This window comes from Oryctolagus cuniculus, chromosome 6 (assembly GCF_964237555.1).
Source record: "Oryctolagus cuniculus chromosome 6, mOryCun1.1, whole genome shotgun sequence".
Lineage (NCBI taxonomy): Eukaryota > Metazoa > Chordata > Mammalia > Lagomorpha > Leporidae > Oryctolagus > Oryctolagus cuniculus.
Window position 1 is genome coordinate 151077901 of NC_091437.1, and position 12199 is coordinate 151090099.

At 53.1% G+C, this 12199-nt stretch overlaps 1 long non-coding RNA gene across 2 annotated transcripts in view; it reads left to right on the plus strand.

The window, feature by feature from the left end:
- Window positions 1–3128: 3128 nt before the first annotated feature.
- The window catches only part of LOC103348129 (uncharacterized), a 28918-nt gene continuing 19847 nt past the window's right edge, over window positions 3129–12199 (plus strand). The window contains exons 1-3 of one of the 2 annotated variants that reach the window (XR_007919177.2): window positions 3129–3486; window positions 7670–7785; window positions 8539–8667. This is a non-coding gene — a long non-coding RNA (uncharacterized lncRNA). The remainder of the gene's footprint in view (window positions 3487–7669; window positions 7786–8538; window positions 8668–12199) is intronic. The other variant, XR_007919178.2, reaches the window with a different exon arrangement.

Genomic DNA, 12199 nt, shown 5'->3' on the forward strand with positions numbered 1-12199 from the left:
CGTGTGTCTAGGGGCCTGTTTTGGGGTCTCAGTTTCCCAGTCTCGACAAAGCCTTCTGAACGCTCCTTACTGGGCTGTAGGAGGCTCGATGGAGAGCTCCTGCAAACTAGGGAGTGCATACAAACACAGCCATTACAATTTAGACACCCCAAGGCAAGGTCTAGTCCCAGCTCTGCTGCCGACTACTTCAACACTTTGCTATCTCTGCATTTGGGAACTTGGCAGGGGATGGGGGAGTCCCTGAGGAGAGCTGTTCAGGTGGCCCATGGGAGTCCTTCCTCGTCTCTCTGAGTGTTTGTGAAGCGTGTTTCCTGCCTTCAGTCCCACCCAGAGAGCACCACGCCAAACACTTGCATTTCAGATTCTACACCCAAGGATGTCCCCTTCGGAAACATCCCTTCCTTCCCAGCCTGGTGGCCCAGGAAGTACATCCTCCGGGCAGAGCCTTCCGTGGGATGGTTCTGTTGGCATTCGTCCAAAGCAACACCTGCTGGTCCAGCGGGCAGATGAGGAGGAAGACAGACAGCCGAGTGGCCAGAGACGAGAGAGGTTTGCTCCCCGAGGGGCTGGAGAGAGGTTTGCTCCCCGAGGGGCTGGAGAGAGGTTTGCTCCCCGAGGGGCTGGAGCTCCCTCTCCTCCCCAGTGCAGGAATCTGTGCATTCGCACCTGCTGCGTTTCAGGCCTGTGAATGAATGGGAAGGAATGTCACTGGGAAGGAATGTCCCGTCCTGAATGGCCAGCATTCCTCACTGGGACTCTCATCTCTGCTGGGCCCTGGAGCCTGTGGAAGCCTCGAGTCACTTGCTCTGTAACAGCCGTGCTCTGTGGACGTGGGGAAAAATGAACTTGGGGCAAGGGTGGCACCTTTCTCGTTCTCCTCTATCATTCCCTTAGAAACCAAGTCTTCCACGCCAGGCTCCCCTTTCCAAAGGATTGCTAAGGGGAAACGTAGAGGGAATGTTCCAGAGCGCTCTGCTGGCCCAGGGGTGATTTGCCAGAGTGGTTTCCTGGATTACGGCCTCTCCCCCCATCAGCAAATCATGTGAAACTAGCCCCTGTCAGCTGCAAACCCTGAATGTGGGAAAAAGAGCTGACACACAGGGCCTCTTTCCTGAAGCTGACATTTCTCATGAATAGCGAATTCCTCCGTGTGGGCAGTGGACCAAGACCAGGAATTCTCATTAGCTGGTGATAATCGGGCATGACTCCGACTGAGTGGACTGAGCGAGGCAGCTGGGAGGAGAGGCGTGGGCCTGGGCAGGGGCGACCCACCGCTGAGAGCTGGGCAAGATCTAGCCTGGGCTGCTGGCAAAATCCGAACGTGCTCGGCGTGGGAGACTCGTTCTTAGTTCCCCACCAGCTCCGATCCCCTCCTGGGACCCCCTCCAGCTCCCCAGAGCCCGGGAGTGAAAGGGTTAATGCTGACACAGCTGGGATCTCACCCTCCTCTGGATGGGGAAATGCTTTAAAAGCCTCTCCCGCTGCTGGCAGTCCAGGCTCCAGTCGTCTTCCTGTTTCCTGAAACCACACCTCTGCTCTCACCTCCTTAGAGGTGAGGAGCCAGGAAATGAGTGACACGCACGCATCATTTCCCACGCGGAGGCCCGGCCTCAGCCCTTTCACATCCAGGCTCCGGACAGTCAGCACTCGCTGCTTCTGTGTGTGTTACCTCCTCTCCGGAGCATTTCCTGGTTTTCCCAAACAGAGTGAGTCACTTCCTTCCCCGGGTTCCCATGATACGTAGGGCACCGTGGCTCTGTGATCCGATTTCATCGTGTGAGCCCTGTGAGTTCTCTTTCGGATGTGTGGACAGTTGGGAAGGAGGCTTTTCCTCCGAAGGGGAAAATGTCTTGGCTCCTGGGAAGCTCAGAGCCCAGGGTGCAGCTCCCCTCGACCGAGTGATGGATGGGAACTGTGTGGATTAATTTCTCGCTGGCTGCACCTCAGGCCCAGCCTTCCTTTCCTCCATTTCTTAATTTATATGGAGTATTAGTGTTACTCTCTGTGAGCCATTTCAAGTTTAAAAAAAAAAAAAAGAAGAAAATTGACATTATCAACAGCAGCCTGGCCTAGCCCTGGCTGCTGGGGCCGTATGTGGAGTGAACCAGTAGATGGAAGATCTCTTTATTTCTGTCTGTCTGTGTCTTTCTATCTCTCTGTCTTTCAAAAAAATAAATAAACATCCTAAAAAAAAAGTCCACCCAGGCACACAGTGTGATGAGCCTGACAGCCATGGTGATGACATACGGGATATTTCTATCACCCCAGGGTTCTGTTTCCTCCTTTCCCAGTCAAATTGCCACCACCCAACCCTGGTCCTGGGTGCCACCGGCCTGCTTTCTGTAGTTCTATGTTAGATTGACCTGCTCAGCAGTTTCATCCAGGTGGACCCACACAGGATTCGGTCTTCACGTTTCTCTTGGTTCCCCGGCAGGATGCTGATGGAAGCATCAGTGCTCTTACGTGTCCGAGTAACACCTCCTTTTTGTTGCTGAGTGGTGTTCCTCTGCATGGCTGTATCAGGACTTGTTTCCCCACTTACCTGCTGAGAGGCACATGAGCAGGTTTGCGTAAGTAGAACGGAAGAAAGTCGATCTGGTGCGGGATGCACTACAAACACGTCTGCACCCATGTGAATGCTTGTGCGTGGTGTCTGGCACACACAGATGCCCAAGAAATACGTGGTTGAAGAGCGGGAATGTGGTGCAGTGGTTAATATGCTGCTTGGTGCTCAGAGCTCATACTGGAGTTCCTGAGACCTGGGTTCACGTCCCAGCTCTGCTTCCAATCCCAGCTTCCTACTAACGCGTAACCTGGAAGGCAGCTGGTGACGGCTCAAATGATTGGGTCCCTGCCACTCATGTGGAAGGCCCAAACTGAATTCTGGGCTCCTGGCTTTGGCCTCATCTAGATATGGCTGTTGTAGGTATTTGGGAAATGAACCAAGGGCTGGAAGATCTTTCTGTATCTCTCTCTCTGCATTTCAAATAAAATGAAAATAATTAGCTACAGGATTGAGTTCACATTCTCTTCTCCTCCTTCTTCCTGCTGTCTCCGGTGCTGCTTGAGCATCTAAGACTGGACAGGAGGGTGGGGGCGGGGCCAACACACCCACGAGGACTTCACCTGCGCCTCCTCTGAGCCTCACACAGCGGAATGCAGTGACGTTCCGACACTGTCTCTCCGCTGGAGACCCTGGAACTCTGGGTGGAATCCCATTGCCCCACGGATTCTCACGTGGCCTCTCCCAGCACTGCGTCACAGGTCACTGGGCTGTTTCCTTCCTGAACCTGTTCTCGATCATAATAAATCAGAGTCGTCCAGGTTCATCAGCCTTGCTGGACCCCCGTGAAGGATTTCACCAAACACCGCAGTGTCCTGGACTCAACAGAACCCCTGGCTTCCGATTTCTTTTTTGTTTCTCTCTCTCCTTCCTGACTCCAGTGTACCAAGATGTTCCAGTCTTGATGTCATCACTTGACAGCAGTGAGTTTGGTTTTTAGCTTTTCCCTCATTCCTAGCTCATTCCTCCGCCCTCCCAGAGCGGCTTCATCTCCCGCACTTGTCATCTTCTTCATCCATCACCTCACCTGCTGACGGGTGTGTGAATGCTGCTATGGCCGCTGTTCCGACCTCACCCTATTTTCCTTCTTGACCTACAAGCTACCTCCGTGGTTTCTCCTCCTTCCACTTGTTGATGTGGCCCAGTTTGATGCTCCCAGCTCAGACCTCTCTCACCCCAGTCAGGAAGGGGAAACGCGGAGGTTGGAGGACAGGTCCGCGTTCCTGTACCTATTAAGGGGATGGATGTGAGTTCCAGCTGTTGGATCACTGTGAGAGAAATGGGGGTGGATGCAAGGGGATAATAGCTGTGGCGAGCTTACTACGTGCTCGAACTCACTGTGCAAGGGCACTTTAGTTTGTCTCATTTAATTCTTTTTTTTTTTTTTTGGACAGGCAGAGTGGACAGTGAGAGGGAGAGACAGACAGAAAGGTCTTCCTTTTCCGTTGGTTCACCCCTCAATGGCCACTGTGGCTGTTGCACCGTGCTGATCCAAAGCCAGGAGCCAGGTGCTTCTCCTGGTCTCCCATGGGGTGCAGGGCCCAAGCACTTGGGCCATCCTCCACTACACTCCTGGGCCACAGCAGAGAGCTGGCCTGGAAGAGGGGCAACCGGGACAGAATCCGGCGCCCTGACAGGGACTAGAACCTGTTGTGCCGGTGCCGCAGGTGGAGGATTAGCCTATTGAGCCACAGTGCTGGCCCTCATTTAATTCTTTAACATCTGTTTCATGGATGAGAAAACTGAGGCATGGGGAGGTGGAATGAATTTCTTTTGGTCCCCGGTTAGAAAGTGGTGCACCGGCCTTTATGCTCAGGGCTGCGGATGTACAGGCGCAGGCACTCTTTCCTTGATTGTATTGCGCAACTCTCTCTTTAAAAACCCAGGCTCAAACAGATGGCCTTTAAATCCAATTAGCTCAGGACACGCGACCTTTCCTGCCCCCGCCCCGGGTCGGAGCCCTGATGGGAATAGCTGCAGCATGGGCCCATAAGACAGCAGCAGGCACGGACGCTGTCTCGAATTAGACCGGGTCAGCAGTTGCAGGCTTGGGTGTTATTAGCAGTCATACAGTGTCTTGCAGCGTCAACCCTGAAATACCTTGGACTGGTTCCAGTGAGATTGAGAGCCAGCAGGACACCGAGAAAGCTGGGGAAAATCTGCTAGCCACTGTTGTCCCTGTCTGATAAGCTGGGATGTGCATTGTTCCAGAATTACCTGGTTGGTTATAAATGCAAGGGAAGGAAGGAAAGAGTTAGTTCCTGGCTGGCCCTTTCTGCAGGAAGCCATGTGCTTTGGTTATTCAAATCTTCCCAGTGTGGGAGGGACTACGTTGTCCCTTCCAGGAGCCTGGCTGAGCTGAAGAAGTAATTTTCTGTTGCCATGCACAGGTTGGGAATGTGGACTGCCCACCAGTTTAAGAAGCGACTGGTGCCGGGTCCCTGGGTCTTGTCTGCTGCCCCCTCCTGCTCATGTGACATGACGCCCTCCTGTGCCGGGTCCCTGGGTCTTGTCTGCTGCCCCCTCCTGCTCATGTGACATGACGCCCTCCTGTGTTAGGAAAGGCTCTGGCCTGGATGCTTGGCATGCAGAAGGAATTTGTTCCCAAAGCTTTATTTGCAAGTATGGCGCTCTTGGCTTTCTTCCATGTCACTCCTCTGCTGACGATTTGTGCTCTGGCAAATCCTGAACTGTCTTTTCAAATCGCCCTGACCTTTCCTTTCTCATATGGTGTCCACTCATGGGTGGGGAAACTCTTTCTGCCAAGGACCATTTGGGTATTTATGACGTCATTCGCAGGCCACACAAAATTAGCCTGCTATAGATTGGTTTTTATTTATTTATCTTAAAGATGTATTTATTTATTTGAAAGTCAGAGTTACACAGAGAGAGAAGGAGAGGCAGAAAGAGAGAGAGAGAGAGAGGTCTTCTGTCTGCTGTTTCACTCCCCATTTGGATGCAATGGCCGGAGCTGCACTGATCTGAAGCCAGGAGCCAGGAGCTTCTTCCAGGTCTCCCACGTGGGTGCAGGGGCCCAAGGACCTGGGCCATCTTCTACTGCTTTCCCAGGCCATAGCAGGGAGCTAGATCAGAAGTGGAGCAGCCGGGTTTCAAACCGCTGCCCCATATGGGATGCCGGCACTGCAGGTGGTGGCCTTACCTGCTATGCCACAGCGCCGGCCCCTAGATTTATTGAACTTCAAGTTTTGTGCAGTTGCCTTGGCAGAGCCAGATCAAATGATTTTGTGTGCCTTATATGGCCTGCAGGCTGGGTATTCCCCACTCCTGCAAATGAAAACATAGCCCCTTCCCCAAATAACTTTGTTGTATACCTTTAACCTCCCCAAATTACCCACTTTCATTCTGCAAAGCAAGTTTCCTGCATGAGGCATAAATATAATTTTAAACCAATAGAAACGAGTGACCGGGCAGACATGGTGGTGCAGCAGGTTAAGCTGCCCGCATCCCATATCTGATGCTTGGGGCTGAGTTTTGCCCCTACTTCTGTTTCAGCTTCCTGCTAGTGCACCTTCGAGGCAGTAGGTGCTGTCCGAGCACTGGAGCTCCTGCTTCCCCCGCCCCCACCACGTGAGAGACTAGGAGTTCCTGGCTTCTGGCTTTGGGCTGGCCCAGCCTTGGCTATTGTGGGCATTCGGGGAAGTGAACCAGAAGATGGAAAAATCTCTCTCTGCCACTCTGCCCTTCAAATAAGTCAACAAATAACTTCTACTTCACTGAGATGAAGATGTATGCTCTTTAAAAGGCACCATTAAGAAAATGAGATGACAAGCCCCATAGTGGGGGGGGGGGCAAAATGTTTGCCAAACAATCCAATTAAAGGAGGATCAAAAGGTTTTTTTAATAAACTTCTTACCAGGGCATATATACAAATGGCCAGTGGGTACATGGAAAGATGCTTCCCTAACATCAGTCATCAGGGAAATGCAAATTAAACCCACAAGGAAGTAGCAACTCATACCCCCTAGAATGACTACAAAGAGAGAGACTGACAACGCCAACTGAGGACCTGGATGGGCTGGAGCTCTTAGATGCGGCTGGTGGCAATGCAACATGGGAGAACTATCTCTCCTTAGCACGTGTGCGATGACTCCGCTCAGCTAAGATGATCCCAATTTTGGGGCAACATGCAGAGCCTCACAGCCGGGGGTCGAATGAATGCCTTCCTCTGGCCGTTGGGCCCAGAGGCTCGGCTCTGCCAGTCAAGGTCACAGAGCTTCACGACGGCCTCTGCGCCCCCCTGCTTGCTGGCCTTGATGTCCACGAGGAACACCACGGTGACCAGCAAGTGCTCGCCCTTGACCTTCACTTCCCTTTCCTTCCGGGGCAGGGAATTTGATGATGGCTAAGCTTGTCTCTCCCGGGGATGCTCTTCGGAGGTTTCTTTCTGCCTTTGGAGCCACAGGGTCTCAGGGCTGCGGGAAGGTGGGTGCCGCGTGGATCTTCATTTTTGGAGTAGTTTTGGACACGTTTTAGAACTGAAGACTCTTCCCAGTCTCCGACACCTTTGTTCGGGTTTAAGTCTGGTAGTGACAAGGGCTTCCTCCTTTACTCTCAGTGCTCTGCTGTCTGAATGTTTGTGTCCTGCACAACTTATACGTTAAAATCCTAACCGCTTCAGTGACGGTATTAGGAGGTGAGACTTTTGGGAGGTGATTTTTTTTTAAAAAGATTTATTTATTTATCTGAAAGTCAGAGTTACACATGGAGAGGAGGGGCAGAGAGAGAGAGAGAGAGAGAGAGATCTTCCATCCACTGGTTCACTCCCCAAATGGGTGCAATGGCCAGAGCTGTGCCTATCCAAAGCCAGGAGCCAGGAGCTTCTTCTGGGTCTCCCATGTGGGTGCAGGGGCCATCTTCTACTGCTTTCCCAGGACATACCAGAGAACTGGGTTGGAAGTGGAGCAGCTGGGACTTGAACCGGCGCCCATATGGGATGCTGGCACCACAGGCGGCTGCTTTACCCACTACGCCACAGCGCCAGCCCTGGGACGTGATATTATTGTGAGAGTGGAGCCCCCCGTGGGTGGAGCTAGTGCCCTTATAAAGAGGCCCCGGAGACTTCTCTTGTCTGTTCTATCACGTAAGGACTCAGCAAGAAGGTGCCGTCTGGGAACCCGGAAGCCGTCCCTCACTGTAGCTGCCACCAACTGGACCTGCCAGGGCCTTGATCCTGAACTTCCTAGCTGCCAGGACTGTTGGAGGTAAACGTCTGTAGTCTCTGAGCTCTGCAGTCCTTGCTATTATTTTCGTGGCACTGAGATGCTGACTCCTCCTTCGACCCACAGACGTCACCTCCTCCAGGCAGCTGCCTCTGCTCTCTGGGTTACAGGCTCCTCCTCTTTGACCCCCCCCAACCCCCCAGCAGCTGACTGTTTGTGTGGATCTCGGGCTACTTATTTGAGCCTCAGTTCCTGCAAGCCTGCGTCCCTGTGATAACAAGCACACTCAGTACAGAGGTGGGTTGAGATAGAAAGAGGCCGTCTCAGAGTTCCTCGCACCCCATGCCTGTTAGCCACTCAGCACCCTTTAAGGCAATTCTCGGTCCCCTGCTGGAGACTGGGGTCGACTCGAAGGCCGTACTCCAAAGAGTGGGAGTTTACTTCATTGTCACCGTGAACTTTCACGGTGGGCGTTATCCGCTGATGCCCACCACGCACTGGGCCTGCAGCACGAGCCCAGGACAGGACACAGCTGCACGCAGTGAATGTTTAGGGACCAAGGCTTAGGCGTGCTACTGCCTGTTTTATCTCTATCCAGCCAAGGGCAAGGGAGGCCCAGGTAGGTGAATTACGTGGATCACTTCGTTGATGTAACGTTGTACCAGCAGCCATGGTTTGAACTGTGCCGTGACCATGCCACGGCCACAGCAGTGGTGCCCAGCGGAGCAAGGACATTTGTTCTCCTGGTACCAGGGCCGCCTCTTTGACAGCTACCATTTGCTCCGCTCTCTGCAGCTGGTGTCGGAAACGTGGCTCTCCAGAGAGCAAGTTCACGTGTGTCCTCACAGAGCGATACTGGCCCGACCAGGCTCCAGCCCCTGTGCCTTGCTCAGCTGCACAGGTAGGGACCAGCTGAGTCTCTTGGTAAGTAGCTGGGTGCAACTGAAGGCCAGGCCTTGGGACCTGAGTGCTTGCCTTCAACCCTGGGCAGTGCCGTCTCAGCCTATCCGATCCAGATCACATCCGTGCCTTAGCACATCTTTGCCGGGCACCTCCTGCAAGAGGCATTATGCCAAACAGAGACACAATGCAGAGGCCCAGGGCAGGGAGGGAAGGAACTTACATGCAGAGATTAGTCATCGCTGACCTGCATGAAGTATGCACTATGTGCTAAGTGTTGTCCCAGAGACCATACATGCATTACGTTTACTTAATTTGCACAGTGAACCCTTGTGGTAGGTATTAGCCCACCATTGTACAGATGAAGCCACTGAGGATAATAACAGCATTAGAACACATGGCTCCCAAGGGGAAGAGCCTGGATTTGAACCCAGAGTGACTATCCTGTGCTGTTTCACAGGGTGGAACAAGGCCTGAGGTAGCTGTTGGGATGGCCTTTGAAAAGGATAAGACCAGGGCCGGTGCTATGGTGTATTGGGTTAAGCCTCTACTTGCAATGTTGGCATTCCATATGGGCGCCGGTTCAAGTCCTGGCTGCTCCACTTCCGATCCAGCTCTCTGCTGTGGCCTGGGAAAGCAGTAGAAGATGGCCCAAGTGCTTGGGCCCCTGCACCCACGTGGGAGACCAGAAAGAAACTCCTGGCTCCTGGCTTTAATTGGCTCAGCTCTGGCTGTTGCAGCCAACTGGGGAGCGAACCAGCAGATGGAAGACCTCTCACTCTCTCCTCTCTGCCTCTGCCTCTCTGTAGCTCTTCCTTTCAAATAAATAAATAAATAAATATTTTTTTAAATAAAGAGAAAGAGGCAGGCTGTGGGGAGATGCAGCCAGGGGAGGCACCCAAAGTGAGGACACCCTGGATGACTTGCACTGGAGTCATGTGGTCATCCCCTCCCCTAGTCGGATAGCATCTCTGGGGACAGGCCTGCAATACCGAGACAAGCAGAGCACCACTGTTGAGCAACGCGATCTCATCTCTTCGGACTTGGAAAACTCTGAAAAGAAGGATCGAGGGGCGGGAGAGGCAGCATCCTAGGTCCCGGCGTCCCTTCCCTTTTCCCCCTCTGCCCTAATCCGTGCTGCCTGGTTCCCTGCTCTGAGCCCCCGCTGTTGCTGAGTCCCATGAAAAGGAATTCCCTCCTCGCCCACCCTCCCAGCTCTGTTTGCCTGTGAAGGGCTCTCACTGCTCTGGCAGCGCCGTCCCCACCCCCAGGGCAGCTATGGGCACCGTCACCAGCAGCAGAAAGACCAGAGCAGCCTGGGCTCCGGGCACAGACCAAGATGGATTCATGAAGCCGGTGACTTAGCTAGTGCTGGATTGTCCCAGGTTCCAAGGTTCAGGGAGGTAAAGCAACCCCACCCCCCAGGCCACATAGAGGGATAGTATTAGAACTGTCTGATTCTTGTTCTGCTTGCCCACTCTTAGCCTTTAAAATGGGGGTAGTGAGGACTGGCATCATGGCACACGGGGTTAAACCACCACCTGGATGCTGGCATCCCATATCAGAGGGCCAGTTCTAGCCCTGGCTTCTCCACTTCCCACCCAGCTCCCTGCTAATGAGCCTGGGAAGGCAGCAGAAAATGGCCCAAGTGCTTGGGTCCCTGCACCCACGTGGGAGATCTGGGTGGAGTTCCTTGCTCGGGGCTTCAACCTGACCCTTCCCTGGCTATTCTGGGCATTTGAGGGGCAAACCAGTGGGTGGGAGTCCTCCCTCTGTCTCTGTCGCTCCCTCTTTCTTTGTCACTCTGCCTTCCAAATCGATACATCTTAAAAAGCAATAAAATAAAATGGGGGTGGTGATACTTGTCTGCCTGGGACAAGCTAATGCTGACTACAGAGTGTGGAATAAGCCAGGTGCTCCATCAACAGATATATTAGCCCTGCCCCACATCCAGCCCGTTTGTTTGTCTTTCCAGATTATGAGTGTGTGTGTGTGTGTGTGTGTGTGTGTGATTTTCCTGCAATGGAACAGCAGGAAATTGGAGATTAGACAATCCTCTTTTGAGTATTCCAGTAGCTCCTATGGTTCCTTGCCCATGAAAAAAAAATCAAAGGGTTCAGAAGTTGTTGGTTAACAACATAGCCTTCTAAAAGATGTTCAGAGCCCAAACAAGGTCTAAATTCCTTGGGGCTGCTGTGTCAAAGGGGTGCCCCTGTGGCTTATGGGGGCCAGCTTTCCGGAAAAAACCGTCTTGGAAACAGAACCCAGCCCAGGGCAGTGGGGTGCTAGGCGGCCGTCCCAGAGCGAGACCCCAGTTTCTCCACTCGGCTGGTTGGAAGGGAGCTGAATAATCACTTGCGTGCTGGTTGCAACAGGCACCCGGGCTGGAGTTGAGACAGGCCGACTGAGACGGCCTGGATATTAATGCGGCTAATTACGCCGATTGCTTCACCAGGAGATGGGAGATAGGACCGGGCCTGGGAGCACTGGTGGGAAGGCGCTCTGGGACCCAGCCCTTGGTGTGTGCATCGCTGCGCCCTCTGGGAAATCTCCGGCTCCGGAGCTGGCAGGTCCTTCCGCACCACTCTGAGCATCACCACAGCCATCTTGGTGTGGCTGTGGCGGGAGAGACGGGGCCTCCGGGAGGAGAAAGCTGGGGTCAGGAAGAGTGGTGCTGGCGGCTGGCTGGGCAGTGGTTACAAGGGGCACCTGCCGGGCAGGGAGGGAGTTGCTGCCCCCCGGGAAAGCTGTTGAGGGTGTGTCCTTGCGTGCTATTTGATTGCAGAGAGGGCAAGGCCGGCTTTCCCTTTGCTGTTAACTTGACATTGGCTCTGCAGGGCGTAGAGGTTTGGGTTCTATTTCCTGTTCTTGGTGTCTGGAATTGGCCACCCCTGCCATTCTATCAGGATTAGTGACACATCTCATCTGTCTCCTATATCATCTATTTATCTATCTATCATCATCTTTTGTCCATTTGTCTCTCATCTCTGGCATATCTTCCTCCCACTCTTTCTCTCCATATTATTTTATGTTGATGTTTTAAAAATTTTATTGTGTTTTGTTTTCATTTTGTTTGAAAGACAGCAAGATCAGGGCTGGCGCTGTGGCGTAGCAGGTAAAGCTGCCGCCTGCAGTGCAGGCATCCCGTATGGACGCCTGTTCAAGTCCCAGCTGCTCCACTTCTGATCCAGCTCTCTGCTATGGCCTGGGAAAGCAGTAGAAGATGGCCCAAGTCCTTGGGCCCCTGCACCGGCATGGGAGACCCGGAAGAAGCACCTGGCTCCTGGCTTCAGATCGGTGCAGCTCTGGTTGTTCTGGCCAATTGGGGAGGGAACCAGCAGATAGAAGACCTCTCTCTCTTTCTCTGCCTCTCCTTCTCTCTCTGTGTAACTCTGATTTTCAAATATAAATAAATAAATCCTAAAAAAAAGGGAGCCCAAATTGGAAAGAGTCCCCCAGCCTACATTTGAGCCATCACCAAATCCAGCGCATTCCACTTTCAAAATGGCCTCTTCCATCGCCAACAACCTAGGCCCAGGTGTGCGACCTCCCGCCC